The sequence below is a fragment of the Oncorhynchus mykiss genome, chromosome 23 (genome assembly GCF_013265735.2).
Source record: "Oncorhynchus mykiss isolate Arlee chromosome 23, USDA_OmykA_1.1, whole genome shotgun sequence".
Taxonomy (NCBI): domain Eukaryota; kingdom Metazoa; phylum Chordata; class Actinopteri; order Salmoniformes; family Salmonidae; genus Oncorhynchus; species Oncorhynchus mykiss.
Window position 1 is genome coordinate 23006974 of NC_048587.1, and position 16689 is coordinate 23023662.

Here is a 16689-nt window from a genome sequence, read left to right on the forward strand (position 1 = left end):
GTGCAGGTATAGTCTACATGATGAGATTATTATGGATAAAAACACAGTATTTTTATTTATCAAACGGCAGTCAAGCAGAATAAGAGCCTCTATATTTATTGGAAAGGTGCACCAAGATCACAGGGCACTTTCACCACCCTGTGAAGTTCATAATCAATTATTTAATCTATAGCCTAATAAACTTCATGGTTTCCAAGTCATAGTGGTAGGACCACACACCATATCATCTCGTGACTCCAAGTTTACTTTGATATGATGCTTTTTATATAAATATTTGCGCATAAAGGCGTTTCCACCCATTTCTCGCCTAACACACTTTACCAACACAAAATGATCCCACCATGTCAAATGAACAAATTATCTGCCAGCATTTATACAATTTTACCGAAATGTCCTGTTTCCATTACCGCTGTCATGACTCATTTTTAGACGGTATGACTTTACTCACAAAAACTGTGTATGCAAACGTGGTTACTGACATAGTCTCCTCCATCGAGTTAATCGGAGCTGCAGCCATCGTTGTAGGAATTGGCCACGTGGGTCTGTCTATTGGTAGGTTATAACGCACACACGCGTAGCACAGCCACACTATGTGCACTGTTTTTTCTAGTTATGTGGGCTAATCAATTTACTACTCAAATCGACATTTATATGAGGGCATTCCTCCTAAGGGATGAGCTTTGATGTATGGCAACACAGAGACAAACATAGTAAAGCATGACGTAGCCTGCACAAGCAGTGTTGGAGTTGGAGAGGGATCAAAATCAAATGCACCATTAGTTGCTGAACACAACACAACTGGATAATAGAAATTCAACCGAACTGACATCAAATGTTATGTACAAAGGTCAACATTCAGTGAGACCGGAACCAGAATGTCATGCTAATCACAACCACACGAGAGCAGCATTTCCTATGTAATATATTACAACGTATTACAACGTAGGTCTCGACTCCTTAGAAAGCCTGTTATGTCCACATACACAGTATCATATTAAATGACTTGTTGAGTTCTAATATGTAATTCTATGGTTGCAGCACTATTAATCTCCAAGTGCCATTTCCATGTAGGCTATCCAGTATCCCCCACTTCCTTTCCCTTCCCACCCTAAACTCTAATCTGGAAATAATGCATAGCCCATTAGTTTACTTTGTAGAAGGTCCAAACAAGCAAATAGATTGGGGTCGGAGATTCAGCAACATGGACAGCGGCAATATCGAACTCTTTCAATCCTGCAGTTAAGAACCACATGACAGTAACCACGTTTCCATACACAGTTTTTATGCGAGTAAAGTCATATTGTGTTAAAAAAATCCCGACAACTGAGATGGAAACAGGAAGTTTCAGTGCAATTTTATAAATGCTGACAGATCATTTGTTTGTTAGACATGGTGGGATCTTTTTGTGTCGGTAAAATGAATTATACTAGAAATGGCGGCGGAAACACCTTTATACAAAAACTATTGATATAATAACTATCATATTGAAGTACACTTGGAGTCACGTGATGATATGGCGTGTGGCCCTCCCACTAAGACTCAGGAAAACATACAGTTTATTAGGCTACAGTTGAAATAAATGATGATGAACTTCACAGGGTGGTGAAAGCGCACAGTGATGAGTTTGATTCTCCAATAAAATATATAGGGTCTTAATTCTGGTGACATGATGATCAATGCTCAGCTGCCATTTGACAAAAAACAATATTCTTGCTCTTGTCCATAATAATCTCATCAGGAAAACGTACCTACCCACACTGTATATACTAGCTGTTGGCTAGAGCGCACGTGCCAAGACCAGAGTAGGCACATTTGCTGTTTAACACAATCGTTTTTGTGACAAAACCTATTGGTAGAGTCGAACATGCAATGGAAACACATTGTACTTTTTATAATTAGATTTTTATTCAGTACATGGAAACTTAAGTGAAAACAGTACATTTTTGTGTGCACTACATCATCACACACTCATTTTTATGACAAGTCTGTTTGGTGGAAACACCAGCCTGGTGGAAAAATTCCCACATTTTTCTTCATGCGGATTTTTGAATATTTCCATGAAAATCGGATGGGAACCTAGCTAGTGGAGAAAATCCATGAAAAACAGAGGAGTCCTCCTTGCCAGAAAGCAAGAAGCCTGAATACATTACAGGCAAACTAACTATATGCTCAACTGTTCAGTCATATTTGATTTCAAACGTTTATCTTTGGAATAAAATAAAATAATAGGGAATACATTTGCATGTTATCGAAACAGACCACACTAATGATTCCTTCAACTAAACCATTAGTATAGAGAGACAGAGAAACATCTTTACAACACTATATATAGACATAATGACATTTGAAATGTCTTAATTATTTTGGAACTTCTGTGAGTGTAATGTTTACTGTTCATTTTTATTGTTTATTTCACTTTTGTTTATTATCTACTTCACTTGCTTTGGCAATGTTAACATATGTTTCCCATGCCAATACAGCCCTTGAATTGAATTGAATTGAGAGAGACTGAGAGAGAGACCCAGACAGAGAGAGAAAAAAGAAGCTGAGCCAGAGCCAGAGAGAGAGAGAGAGAGAGGCAGAGAGAGAGAGAGAGAGAGAGAGGCAGAGAGAGAGACAGAGGGGCAGAGAGAGATAGAGAGGCAGAGAGAGAGAGAGAGAGAGAGAGAGAGGCAGAGAGACAGAGAGAGAGGGGCAGAGAGAGAGAGAGAGAGAGAGACAGAGAGAGATAGGGGGGCAGAGAGACAGAGAGAGGGGCAGAGAGAGAGAGAAAAAAGAGGCAGAGCCAGAGAGAGAGACAGAGAGAGGGGCAGAGAGAGAGAGAGAGGGGCAGAGAGACAGATAGAGGGGCAGAGAGACAGAGAGAGGGGCAGAGAGACAGAGAGAGAGGGGGCCAGAGAGAGAGAGAGAGAGAGAGAGAGAGAGGCAGAGCGAGAGAGAGAGAGAGGCAGAGCGAGAGAGAGGGGCAGAGAGAGAGAGAGAGGCAGAGAGACAGAGAGAGGGGCAGAGAGAGAGAGAGAAAAAAGAGGCAGAGCCAGAGCCAGAGAGAGAGACAGAGAGAGGGGCAGAGAGAGAGAGAGAGAGGAGCAGAGAGAGAGACAGATGCTTTTTATTTATCTTATTTAACCTTTATTTTATCAACATTTTGAAGATTGTTCCACAAATAAGGTGGAAAAAAACTAAAAGCTGATGTACCTAACTCGGTAGAGACTAAAGGAATTTCCAGAGTTAGCCATCCCAGAGTCCCGGTGTGGTAACCCATATGTCTAAAGGTTAGTAATGATGTTAGGTACAGTGGGACTTTTTTGTAAAAGGGCTTTATCAATTAAAACATAAAAATGTATCAACCTACCAACCAACTTTCAGAATGCAGTGCTAAAAAGTGCTAAAACTGTCTCCCGTAATAAAGCGCATAGTGCTATGATCAACTGCATCTAACAGATTTTAATGAAGTAGAAACTGTGTTCATATAGATGATGCTAACTATCTAGCTATTTCACATCCATTACACTCACCCCTCTTTTGACCTCCTCCTTTTCCGCAGCAACCAGTGATCCGGGTCAACAGCATCAATGTAACAGTATAACGTTAAACCGTCCCCTCGCCCATACCCGGGCGCGAACCAGGGACCCTCTGCACAGATCAACAACAGTCACCTACAAAGCATCGTTACCCATCGCTCAACAAAGCCGCCGACCTTGCAGAGCAAGGGGAACCACTACTTCGATTGGTTCCCCTTGAAACTATTGAAACGCTATTTAGCCAGCAAAGACTAGCTAACTAGCTAGCTATTTCACATCCGTTACACTAGGACCGATAGGAACGTCGACTGAATAATCTGCTTTATACTATTTATCGAGAGGCAGGACCTAGTTATATAGAAGAAGCCAATTTTTATTCTCAGCTTCTTAACTAACTTGTCAATATGCTTTGTAAAAGACAGCTTTTCATCTAGCCTGATACTTGTAAGCATATGGACACCATCCAAAATACATACACTTACAGTGCCATGCAAAAGTTTTCATCCCCTTTGGCGTTTTTAGTTGAAATTGGTGAAGTGAAATGAAAAAAATTACTTGTTTCAAAAATAAAAAACGGAAAACTGGTGCGTGCATATTTATTCACCCCCGTTGCTAGAAAGCCCCTAAATAAGATCTGGTGCAACCAATCACCTTCAGAAGTCACATAATTTGTTAAATAAAGTCTGCCTGTGTGCAATCTAAGTGTCACATGATCTCAGTATTTACAGTTGAAGTCAGAAGTTTACATACACTTAGGTTGGAGTCATTAAAACTAGTTTTTCAACCACTCCACAAATTTCTTGTTAACAAACTATAGTTTTGGCAAGTCGGTTAGGACATCTACTTTGTGCATGACACAAGTAATTTTTCCAACAATTGTTTACAGACAGATTATTTCAATTATAATTCACAGTATCACAATTTCTAGTGGGTCAGAAGCTTACACTTACACTAAGTTGACTGTGCCTTTAAAAAACAGCTTGGAAAATTCCAGAAAATGATATCATGGCTTTAAAAGCTTCTGATAGGCTAAATGACATAATTTGAGTCAATTGGAGGTGTACCTGTGGATGTATTTCAAGGCCTACCTTCAAACTCAGTGCCTCTTTGCTTGACATCATGGGAAAATCAAAGGAAATTAGCCAAGACCTCAGAAAAAAAATTGTAGACCTCCAAAAGTCTGGTTCATCCTTAGGGACAATTTCCAAATGCCTGAAGGTACCACGTTCATCTGTACAAATAATAGTAAGCAAGTATAAACACCATGGGACCACGCAGCCATCATACCGCTCAGGAAGGAGATGCGTTCTGTCTCCTAGAGAAGAAAGTACTTTGGTGCGAAAAGTGCAAATCAATCCCAGAACAACAGCAAATGACCTTGTGAAGATGCTGGAGGAAACACGAACAAAAGTATCTAAATCCACAGTAAAACGAGTCCTATATCGACATAACCCAAAAGGCCATTCAGCAAGGAAGAAGCTACTGCTCCAAAACCGCCATAAAAAAGCCAGACTACGGTTTGCAACTGCACATGGGGACAAAGATCACACTTTTTAAAGAAATCTCCTCTGGTCTGATGAAACAAAAATAGAACTGTTTGGCCATAATGGCCATCGGTATGTTTGGAGGAAAAGGGGGGATGCTTGCAAGCTGAAGAACACCATCCCAACCGTGATGCACGGGGGTGGCAGCATAATGTTGTGGGGGTGCTTTGTTGCAGGAGGGACTGGTGCACTTCACAAAATAGTTGGTATCATGAGGATGGAAAATTATGTGGATATATTGAAGCAACATCTCAAAACATCAGTCAGGAAGTTAAAGCTTGGTTGCAAATGGGTCTTCCAAATGGACAAAGCAAGCATACTTCCAAAGTTGTGGCAAAATGGCTTAAGGGCAACAAAGTCAAGGTATTGGAGTGGCCATCACAAAGCCCTGACCTCATTCCTATAGAAAATGTGTGGGCAGAACTGAAAAAGCGTGTGCGAGCAAGGAGGCCTACAAAACTCTGTCAGGGGGAATGGGCCAAAATTCACCCAACTCATTGTGGGAAGCTTGTGGAAGGCTACCCTTGAAAGGTTTGACCAAAGTTAAACAATTTAAAGGCAATGCTACCAAATACTAATTGAGCATATGTAAACTTCCGACTCACTAGGAATGTGATGAAAGAAATAAAAGCTGAAATAAATCATTCTCTCTACTATTATTCTGACATTTCACATTCTTAAAATAATGTGGTGATCCTAACTGACCTAAGACACAGAATGTTTACTAGGATTAAATGTCAGTAATTGTGAAAACCTGAGTTTAAATGTATTTGGCTAATGGTGTATGTAAACTTTTGACTTCAACTGTACACCTGTTCTGAAATCCCCAGAGTCTGCAACACCACCAAGCAAGCGGGACCATTTATAATTTTTTATTTTTTTTATTTTACCTTTGTTTAACCAGGTAGGCAAGTTGAGAACAAGTTCTCATTTACAACTGTGACCTGGCCAAGATAAAGCAAATCAGTTTGACACATACAACAACACAGAGTTACACATGGAGTAAAACAAACATACAGTTAATAATACAGTACAAAGACAAGTCTATATACAATGTGAGCAAATGAGGTGAGATAAGGGAGGTAAAGGCAATAAAAAGGCCACGGTGGTGAAGTAAATACAATATAGCAATTAAAACACTGGAATTGTAGATTTGCAGTAGGTGAATGTGCAAAGTAGAAATACGGGGGTGCAAGGGAGCAAAACAAATACAAATAAAAAATAAATACAGTAGGGGATGAGGTAATTGTTTTCGCTATTTATAGATGGGCTATGTACAGGTGCAGTGATCTGTGAGCTGCTCTGACAGCTGGTGCTTAAAGCTGCTGAGGGAGACAAGTGTTTCCAGTTTCAGAGATTTTGGAAGTTCGTTCCAGTCATTGGCAGCAGAGAACTTGAAGGAGAGGCGGCCAAAGGGGGAATTGGCCCTGGGAGTGACCAGTGAAATTAACCTGCTGGAGCGCGTGCTATGGGTGGGTGCTGATATGGTGACCAGCGAGCTGAGATAAGGCAGGACTTTACCTAGCAGGGTCTTGTAGATGACCTGGAGCCAGTGGGTTTGGCGACGAGTATGAAGCGAGGGCCAGCCAACGAGAGCGTACAGGTCGCAGTGGTGGATAGTATATGGGTTGTTGGAGGCTATTTTGTAAATGACATCGCTGAAGTCGAGGATCGGTAGGATGGTCAGTTTCACGAGGGTATGTTTGGCAGCATGAGTGAAGGATGCTTTGTTGCGAAATAGGAAGTCAATACTAGATTTAACCTTGGATTGGAGATGTTTGATGTGAGTCTGGAAGGAAAGTTTACAATCTAACCAGACACCTAGGTATTTGTAGTTGTCCACATATTCTAAGTCAGAACCGTCCAGAGTAGTGATGCTGGGCGGGCGGGCAGGGGTAGGCAGCGATCGGTTGAAGAGCATACATTTAGTTTTACTTGTATTTAAGAGCAGTTGGAGGCTACGGAAGGAGAATTGTATGGCATTGAAGCTCGTCTGGAGGGTAGTTAACACAGTGTCCATAGAAGGACCTGAAGTATACAGAATGGTGACCAAGGAGCTCTCCAAACAGGTCAGGGACAAAATGTGCAGAAGTACACATCAGGGTTGGGTTATAAAACAATATCAGAAACTTTGAACACCCCACGGAGCACCATTAAATCCATTTTTTTTTTTATGGAAAGAATATGGCATCACAACAAACCTGTCAAGAAAGGGCCGCCCACCAAAACTCACAGACAAGACAAGGAGGGCATTACTCAGAGATGCAACAAAGAGACCAAAGAAAACCCTGAAGGAGCTGCAAAGCTCCAGAGTGAAGATTTGTGTATCTGTCCATAGGACCACTTTAAGCCACACACTACACAGAGCTAGGCTTTACGGAAGAATGGCCAGAAAAAAAACTATTGCTGAAGAAAAAACTAAGTGAACACGTCTGGGGTGCACCAAATGTCATGTGGAAGACTCCCCAAACATATGCAAGAAGGTGCTCTGGTCAGATAAGACTAAAATGTAGCTTTTTTTCCATCAATGAAAGCACTATTTCTGGCGCAAACCCAAGACCTGGTGGCAGCATCATGCTGTGGGGATGTTTTTCATCGGCAGGGACTGTGAAACCGGTCATAATTGAAGGAATGATGGATGTCGCTATTCTTGTGGGGAAACCTGTTTCAGTCTTCCAGATATTTGAGACTGGGATGGAGGATCACCTTCTAGCAGGACAATGACCCTGTCACACCCTGGTCGAAGTATTTTGTGTTTATCTTTATTTATTTGGTCAGGCCAGGGTGTGGCATGGGTTTTTGTATGTGGTGTGTATGTATGGGGATTGTAGCTAGTGGGGTGTTCTAGCTAAGTCTATGGCTGTCTGAAGTGGTTCTCAATCAGAGGCAGGTGTTTATCGTTGTCTCTGATTGGGAACCATATTTAGGCAGCCATATTCTTTGAGTTTGTCGTGGGTGATTGTCCTTAGTGTCCTGATGTCATTGTTCTGTGTTAGGTTTCACAAGTATAGGCTGTTTCGGTTTTCGTTAAGTTTATTGTTTTGGTAGTGTTTGTGTTTAGTGTGTTACTTCATTAAACATGGATTGCAATAGACACGCCGCATTTTGGTCCGACTCTCCTTCTCATCAAGAAAACCGTAACAGACCCTAAGCATACTGCTAAAGCAACACTTGAATGGTTTAAGGGGAAACATTTAAATATCTTCAAATGGCCTAGTCAAAGCCCAGACCTCAATCCAATGGAGAATCTGTGGTATGACTTAAAGAATGCTGTGTACCAGAGGAAGCCATCCAACTTGAAGGAGCTGGAGCAGTTTTGCCTTGAAGAATGTGCAAAAATCCCAGTGGCTTTATGTGCCAAGCTTATAGAGACATATCCCAAGAGACTTGCAGCTGTAATTGCTGCAAAAGGTGGCTCTACAAAGTATTGGCTTTGGGGGGGTGAATAGTAATGCACGCTCAAGTTTTTTTTTTTTTTTTTGGTCTTCTCATTTGTTTGACAAAAATAATTTTGCATCTTGAAAGTGTTGTTGCATGTTGCATAAATCAAATAATACAAACCCCCCTAAAATCCGTTTTAATTCCAGGTTGTAAGGCAACAAAATAGGACAAATGCCAAGGGGGGTGAATACTTTCACAAGCCACTGTAAATCATCAGAGAACAACATGTACTTAGTTTTACTTGCATTCAATACTAATTTCAATGAAGGCAGACTAGTTCAAATAGAGCCTGGTCAACCATAGGGACAATAGCATACACAACAGTATCATCGGCGGGATATCTTTCGTAATATCCAGGAAACCTACCTATCACCATCAGTAGATACACATTGAGTTCTGTCTGTCAAGTCATTTTAAACCTGTTACATAAATCCTGGTCTAGGCCAATTGAGGAAAACCTCTGAATTAGTGAGTGATCAACAGTATTGAAAGCGTTTGGCAGGTCAATGAGGAGGGCAGAATAATGTTGCCTTTTATCCATACAATTAACGTCATCATTTATAACTAGGGATGCAGCAGAGATAGTGCTATGGTCTAAAACCTGACTGATGTACATTTAAAATACATTTCAAAGATAAGAACGATCGTAGCTGATAATGAATCAAGGACTCTAATATTTTAGCTAGGCAAGAAAGATTAGAAATAGGGCAATCATTATTTAGGTCATAAGGATCACCACTTTTGTGAAGGGGGAGTACATGGGCCACGTTCCAAACCTTGGGGATAGTACCAGATATAATTGTTAGGTTAAAAATATGGGTTAATGATTCAGCAATCAAGGGGTAAGAGAGGTGCAGCCAAAATGGATCAAGCATATCAGCCCCAGTGGATTCTTTTCACATCAATCTTGAGCAAGGCATCTAGCACGTCACAGATAGTAAATTGCTGAAATGAAAACAAAGATTCAATTGAAGTTGACGTGTTAACCATCGAGTCAGCTAGAGGCTGGCAGAGGGACGAGCAGTCGATTGACTGGCCAGGGTCAATTAAACCACTGTTTCTCTTAAAAGCATCACTTGTCCCCTTCTTCTCAGTTATGATGCCAGAGTCAGACAGAACTTGTTTAGGCAGGGAAGAAGAGGATTTTTTTTATATCAATCTTGAGCATGGCATCTAGCGCCTCACAGATAGTAAATTGCTGAAATGAAAACAAAATTCACTAGAAGTTGACGTGTTAACCATCGAGTCAGCTAGAGGCTGACAGAGGGAAGGGCAGTTGATTGTCGGGCCAGGGTCAATTAAACCACTGTTTCTCTTAAAAGCATCACTTGTCCCTTTCTTCTCAGTTATGATGCCAGAGTCAGACAGAACTTGCTTGGCACTGAAGAAGAGGAATTTGTCATCTTTAATGCATGTACTGTTTTCCAAACAATTTAGAAGGATCACTAGCAGTGTCAGAGATTGAGTTTAAAACGTTGCTTGATTTAGCTTTCTTAATCGAGATATTACATATTATTGCATATATATTATGCTTCTCAATTGTCTGAAAAAATTGCAGTCCACAACAGAGTCAGTATTCTTTGCTTTGGCTCAGACTCAGGCCTGATTTCTCATCTGAATGAGCTCAGATAGCTCAGACGAAATCCAAGCGTTAGATCTATCTTTCACTCTGAATTGTTTATAAGGGGAGTGTTGATCTGCCAGATGAATAAATATGTAGGAGAAATTTCCAAGAGACAACTCAGGGCCAGGAATACAGGAGACAGTGGCTCAATCAGAGTAGAACATGACATGTAAATCAAATCAAATGTCATTGGCCACATACACATGGTTAGAAGATGTTAATGTGAGTGCAGCGAAATGCTTGTGCTTCTAGTTCCGACAGTGCAGTAATATCTAACAAGTCATCTAACAAATTCACAACGACTACCTTATACACACAAATGTAAAGGGATGGAAAAAGAACGTATATATATATATATATGGATGAGCGATGGCTGTGCGGCATAGGCAAGACACAATAGATGGTATGAAACACAGTATATACATATGAGATGAGTAATGTAGGTTATTGGTTGTGTCTTTGGCTATGCCGGATTAAGTGATATGACATGCTATTCTATAAAATAATTTCTCCGTAATTAATATTACCTGATTGAGCTAATCATGTAAATGTAATTAACTAGAGAGTTTGGCACCACAAAATAATATTTTTAGAGCTGTTATCTTCCGAATAAACTCTTAAAGACCTAGTAATATTTTACATCAATAGCAGTCAATATTAATCGCCATCTTAATTCAGTCTCATCTGAAAGTTATTATTGGTTATCTACACGAACCCTGCACGAACAATTTGAATCAGCAATACAAAATTTGATATAATAATTTATTTACTAAATACCTAAGTAATCACACAGAATTACACATACACATAATTAAATCATAACTTGATTACAAATTACGTCATAAAGGAAAACGTCCCTAGCGGGTGGAACAGATATGACAGCTGGTTACACAAAGAAAAGGGGCTGGGTTTGAGTGAAAGAGCGGGAAGACTGAGGAATAAAGGGTGAAGTTGTGCTTTCGTAAATACAGTATATTATGCATTCTAAATTACCGCCCATTTGGAAAAGGAAAATGCAATAAATATTTACTCTGAGATGCGCTTCGGTAGGTTGGTGGTAGATGGAAGGCTGTGTTGCCCAACCGAGTCCTTTGAAGAATGTCTCTGGTGGTCAATTGGATACGTTGTCGTAAAGTCATTGTGTGGTAGACGGGATACTCTGTCTGTTCCTTCCTAACCCTCGTTTGCATCTGCTGTTGCTAACTCAACGGCTAGGAGGTATCACTTCTGTAGTGAATAAGAGCTCAAAGTTCACAACATTCGCAATCAAAGCTCACGCTGATGTTGGCTTCGTTAGGTAGTTATTATCTGAACCATTCTGACATAGGACCGTCGTCCTCACGTTCTCGAGAACAGGAGGTTATGTTGTCGTCAAGGGCTTGTGTAGGAAGGGAGAGGAGGGCGTGTTTGAAAAGTTTTATGTCCCTTCACAGGGGCGGGCCACTGATTGAGCAGAGCCCTATCTTATGAAAACCCAAATCTCATATTTTCGAAGCTAAAATCACATTTAATCCCATCACGAATAATTTCATATTCAAACACTTAAATTGAACAACAATTCCATGTGAATCCGATAACTCTGGTGTGTAGACTTTCCATTGTAGAGCTTATGTCATCTTATCATTGATGAGAATGTCTCAGATGACAACCGAACTGACATCATTTACATTAAGTACAACCGCATATGTTCCATTGGTCGGATTACCAGAATAGAGTTCATTTCCCCCCACCTTCTAATGTTCCCAGAATCTCTATGTTAACCAAGGGTTTTGCAAATGTAACATCAGTAGGGTAGAGAGAGGAGAAAGGGGGGAAAAGGTATTTGAGACTGTCATAAACCTACCCCCCAGGCCAACGTCATGACAATATGTAAACATTATTAAAGTGGCATTATTGAAAGTGACTTTATTAAACCTTTATTACCTTTATTAAAGTGGCCAGTGATTTCAAGTCTGTATGTTGGCAGCAGCCTCTCTATGTTAGTGATTGCTGCTTAGCAGTCTGATGGCCTTGAGATAGAAGCTGTTTTTCAGTCTCTCGGTCCTGGCTTTGATTCGCCTGTCCTGACCTTACCTTCTGGATGGTGGCGGGGTGAACAGGCAGTGGCTCGCGTGGTTGTTGTCCTTGATGATCTTTTTGGCCTTTCTTTGACATCGGGTGCTGTAGGTGTCCTGGAGGGCAGGTAGTTTGCCCCAGGTGATGCGTTGTGCAGACCGCACTACCCTCTGGAGGGCCTTGCGGTTGAGGGAGGTGCAGTTGCCATACCAGGTGGTGATACAGCCTGACAGGATACTCTCGATTGTGCATCTGTAAAAGTTTGTGAGGGATTTAGGTGACAAGCCACTTTTATTCAGCCTCCTGAGGTTGAAGTGGCATTCTTCACCACGCTGTCTGTGTGGGTGAACCATTTCAGTTTGTCCGTGATGTGTAAGCCGAGGAAATTAAAACTGTCCACCTTCTGTCCCGTCAATGTCATACAGGTCGCAGTTGTGGGTGGTATAAGGTGATTTGGTAACAAAACGGATGGCACTGTGATGGACTGCATCCAGTTTGCTGAGTAGAGTATTGGAAGCTATTTTGTAGATTACATCGCCGAAGTCGAGGATTGGTAGGATAGTCAGTTTTACTAGGGTAAGTTTGGCGGTGTGAGTGAAGGAGGCTTTGTTGCGAAATAGAAAGCCGATTATAGATTTGATTTTAGATTGGAGCTGTTTAATATGAGTCTGGAAGGAGAGTTTACAGTCTAGCCAGACACCTAGGTATTTATAGTTGTCCACATATTCTAGGTCAGAACCGTCCAGGGTGGTGATGCTAGTCGGGCGGGCGGGTGCGGGAAGCGAACAGTTGAAAAGCATGCATTTGGTTTTACTAGCGTTTAAGAGCAGTTGAAGGCCACGGAAGGCGTGTTGTATGGCATTGAAGCTCGTTTAGAGGTTAGTTAGCACAGTGTCCAAGGAAGGGCAAGAAGTATACAGAATGGTGTCGTCTGCGTAGAGGTGAATCAGGGAATCTCCCGCAGCAAAAGCGACATCATTGAAATATACAGAGAAAATAGTCTGCCCGAGAATTGAACCCTGTGGTACCCCCATAGAGACTGCCAGAGGTCTGGACAACATGCCCTCCGATTTGACACACTGAACTCTGTCTGCAAAGTAGTTGGTGAACTGTTGGCCGGGGTGGGGAGTAGCCAGGAGGAAGGCATGGCCAGCCGTTGGGAAATGCTTATTGAAATGTTCGATTATCATGGATTTATCAGTGGTGACCGTGTTACCTCAGTGCAGTGGGAAGCTGGGAGGAGGTGCTCTTGTTCTCCTTGGACTTTACAGTGTCCCAAAACCTTTGGGAGTTAGAGCTATAGGTTGCAAATTTCTGCTTTTGCTTTCCTGACAAGCCTTTGCTTTCCTGACTGACTGCGTGTATTGGTTTCTGACTTCCCTGAACAGTTGCATATCGCGGGGACTATTCGATGCTATTGCAGTCCACCACAGGATGTTTTTGTGTTGGTCAAGGGCAGTCAGGTCTGGAGTGAACCAAGGGCTAAATCTGTTCTTAGTTCTACATTTTTTGAACAGGGCATGCTTATCTAAGATGGTGAGGAAATTACTTTTAAAAAATGACCAGGCATCCTCGACTGACGTGATGAGGTCAATATCCTTCCAGGATACCCGGAACAGGTTGATTAGAAAGGCTTGCTCACAGAAGTGTTTTAGGGAGCGTTTGACAGTGATGAGGGGTGGTAGGATGAGGGTACGGCTAAAGGCTATCTAAACTGGTCGCCTGGAGTGTTGGGGACAAAGAATAAAAAAAAGGAGCAGATTTCTGGCTGTGGTTGAATAGATTCAGGGCATAATGTGCAGACAGTGGTATGGTGGGGTGCGGGTACAGCAGAGGTAAGCCCAGGCACTGAGTGATGATAAGAGAGGCTGTATCTCTGGATAAGCTGGTTATAATGGGTGAGGTATCATGAGTGGAACTAGGGACTCCATTGTAAACTAAAACAATTAACAACTAACCTAAACAACAGTATGTAAGGCACAGTGACCTATGAGAGAGACATACAGCGAGGCAAAGTAATCACAGGTGTTGATTTGGACAACAACAGCTAATCAGCTAAAACAACAACAGGTAAAATGGCGATGAATGGGCAGAGAGGGTCGGTTAACTACACACAGGGCCTGAGTTTGCGGCTGGGGCCGACAGATAAACACAAAAATAAAAAATAATGGAGTACCGTGATTAATGGACAGTCCAGCAGGCATTAGCTATGTAGCCAAGAAATCATAGGGTCCAGGGGGCAGCAATAGATGGAACAGGGAAGCCGCGGAGTAGTCGCTACTATGCTAGCACGCGGGCAACACAGAGTTTAAAGTTAGTAGCCCGGGACTGGTAGAAGCGTCTGCTCCGACGTCCGACGGAGGCCGGTTGAAGGCACAGCGGATGGAGTATTCGTCGGCAGGCCAGTCGTGGTGGTGCGGCAGGCCGCCGTTTCGACTGAGGATACAAGCCAGATTGCGAAAGAGGAATTGTAGTTGTAGTAATTTAGTTTTCTAGCCCGGGAGATGTGCCTGGCTCACGGCTAACTGGTGCTAGCTTCGGGGCAGGAGCATTAGCCACTATAGCCACTCGGTAGCAGCGGTGATCTGTTGCCAAGGTCCAGAGCATACGGCAAGGATCCTGTGGAGTAGTGTGTTCTAGCCGTGTTTGGGTGGAGTCCGGGTGAACAACTGAGTAGGCCGGGAGGTGGGCCTCAGGGATAGCTTCGGTACTGGGTAACTTGGTGGGTGTTCGCTAGCTGTGAAGATCAGGAGTAATGGTCTAGGGATTACGTCAGGAATCTGGCGTTGTAGTGGAGAGACAGTCCGTTACTGGTAGGCTGGCAAGTATTATCCTGGCTAAAAAAATTACATTTAAATTAAAATTTCAAAAAGGGCTGGTACCTGTGCAGTAGGTAAAGGCCGCTAGCAGTGGCTAACAATGACTAAATAGCTTGTAGCTAATTAGCTGGGTAGCTTCTGATGGCTAGGTGGTTCTTGCTATAAATTTAAAATAATAGCGGTTCCCTATCACATTGGGTGAGGCAGGTTACCGGAAGGTACAATTGAACTAAAATAGAGAAGAGATTGAAAATAACATTGAAAAATATACAAAAAATACGAAAAAATACAAAAATACATGAGAGGACGAACAAAACTCATACTCTAATTTCATCCACCTTGTTGTCAAGAGACCGAACATTGGCGACTAATATGCTCGGAAGCGGTGGGTGGTGTGCTCGCCTGCTAAGTCTGACCAGGAGGTCAGACTCTCCTATGGCAACGACATTGTTTTGGGTCGGCCTCTGGGATTAGATCGAATGTCCAGAGTGGAGGTCCAAACAAAGGATCCGCTTCGGGGGAAGTCATATTCCTGGTCCTAATGCTGGTAAATGGACTATGCTCTTATATCCAATAGTTTTTCCCGGCTGTATGTAATAACAATTAAGATTTTCCGGGCCAACAATGTAAGAAATAATACATAAAAAAAAAAAAATACTGTTACAATAATGCTTGTACGAACTCAAACCCAGGCGCAGAGAAACACAGCAAGCAGAGGTAAGTGTAACTTCAGATATTTTGCTTAAAGTTTTGACAAAAACAAGGCAACCGCACAAGAGCACAATAACAAAACATGAGACCTAAGCACAGATACAGGCCAACTGAGGTACCTAGCAACCAGCAACCAATAGCAAGGCAACCAGGTGAACAGAGAAGGTAATTAAACACAGGTGAAACCAAGTAATAATCAGGGTAACCTGTAAACTAGAAAACAAGGTAAAGGTGCCCTCCAGCAGTAACCTAAGGAAACAACAAATAAAACAGAAATTGTGACAATTACTGCATAGTTTCCTAAGAACTTGAAGCGAGGCGACCATCTCTGTCGGCGCCATTTTGAATCCTTGATGAGAGAACTTTTTAAAATTGATCTTCTTAATTAAACAAGGGTTAGTATTTTGCTGTTTCGTATTTATAATACATACTATGGGACAATGATCACTGAGATTATATGCAAATGCTCCACTAGACAAATAATTTTGGGGTTATTTGTAAGAAATAGCAGCAATAACATCCGCCATGACAACAGGGAGGCGGTAAATCCCAGCAACAAATAAATGTGCATTCTGGTTTATGGACATCTACTACAACCAGGAGCTTGATTTTTCTTGGTAACAGAAATATACAAAAAATTGAGATGACAGGAAATTTGATTTTACATGTATGGCCACTCCCCATTTCTGTAACCTGTCACATATACAGAACCATTAAACCATGTTTCTGAGAGAACCAAAATGTCAGGACCTAAGTTCTGTACCCAAATGTCAATTGTGTTCATTTTTTAAATTATACTTTGCACATTTAGGTGCATTAGCCCAAACCCTCTACGAGATTTCAAGTCACCTGCAGTTATTTGTTGAGTGAGCTGAGACTTTGCCAAGGTCCCTGGCCAACCACGTGAGAGCAGCGCAGACTGAGCATTTGACAGACCTCCCTCACGTCGCTTGATGCAGGGGCTGGGGCGGGAA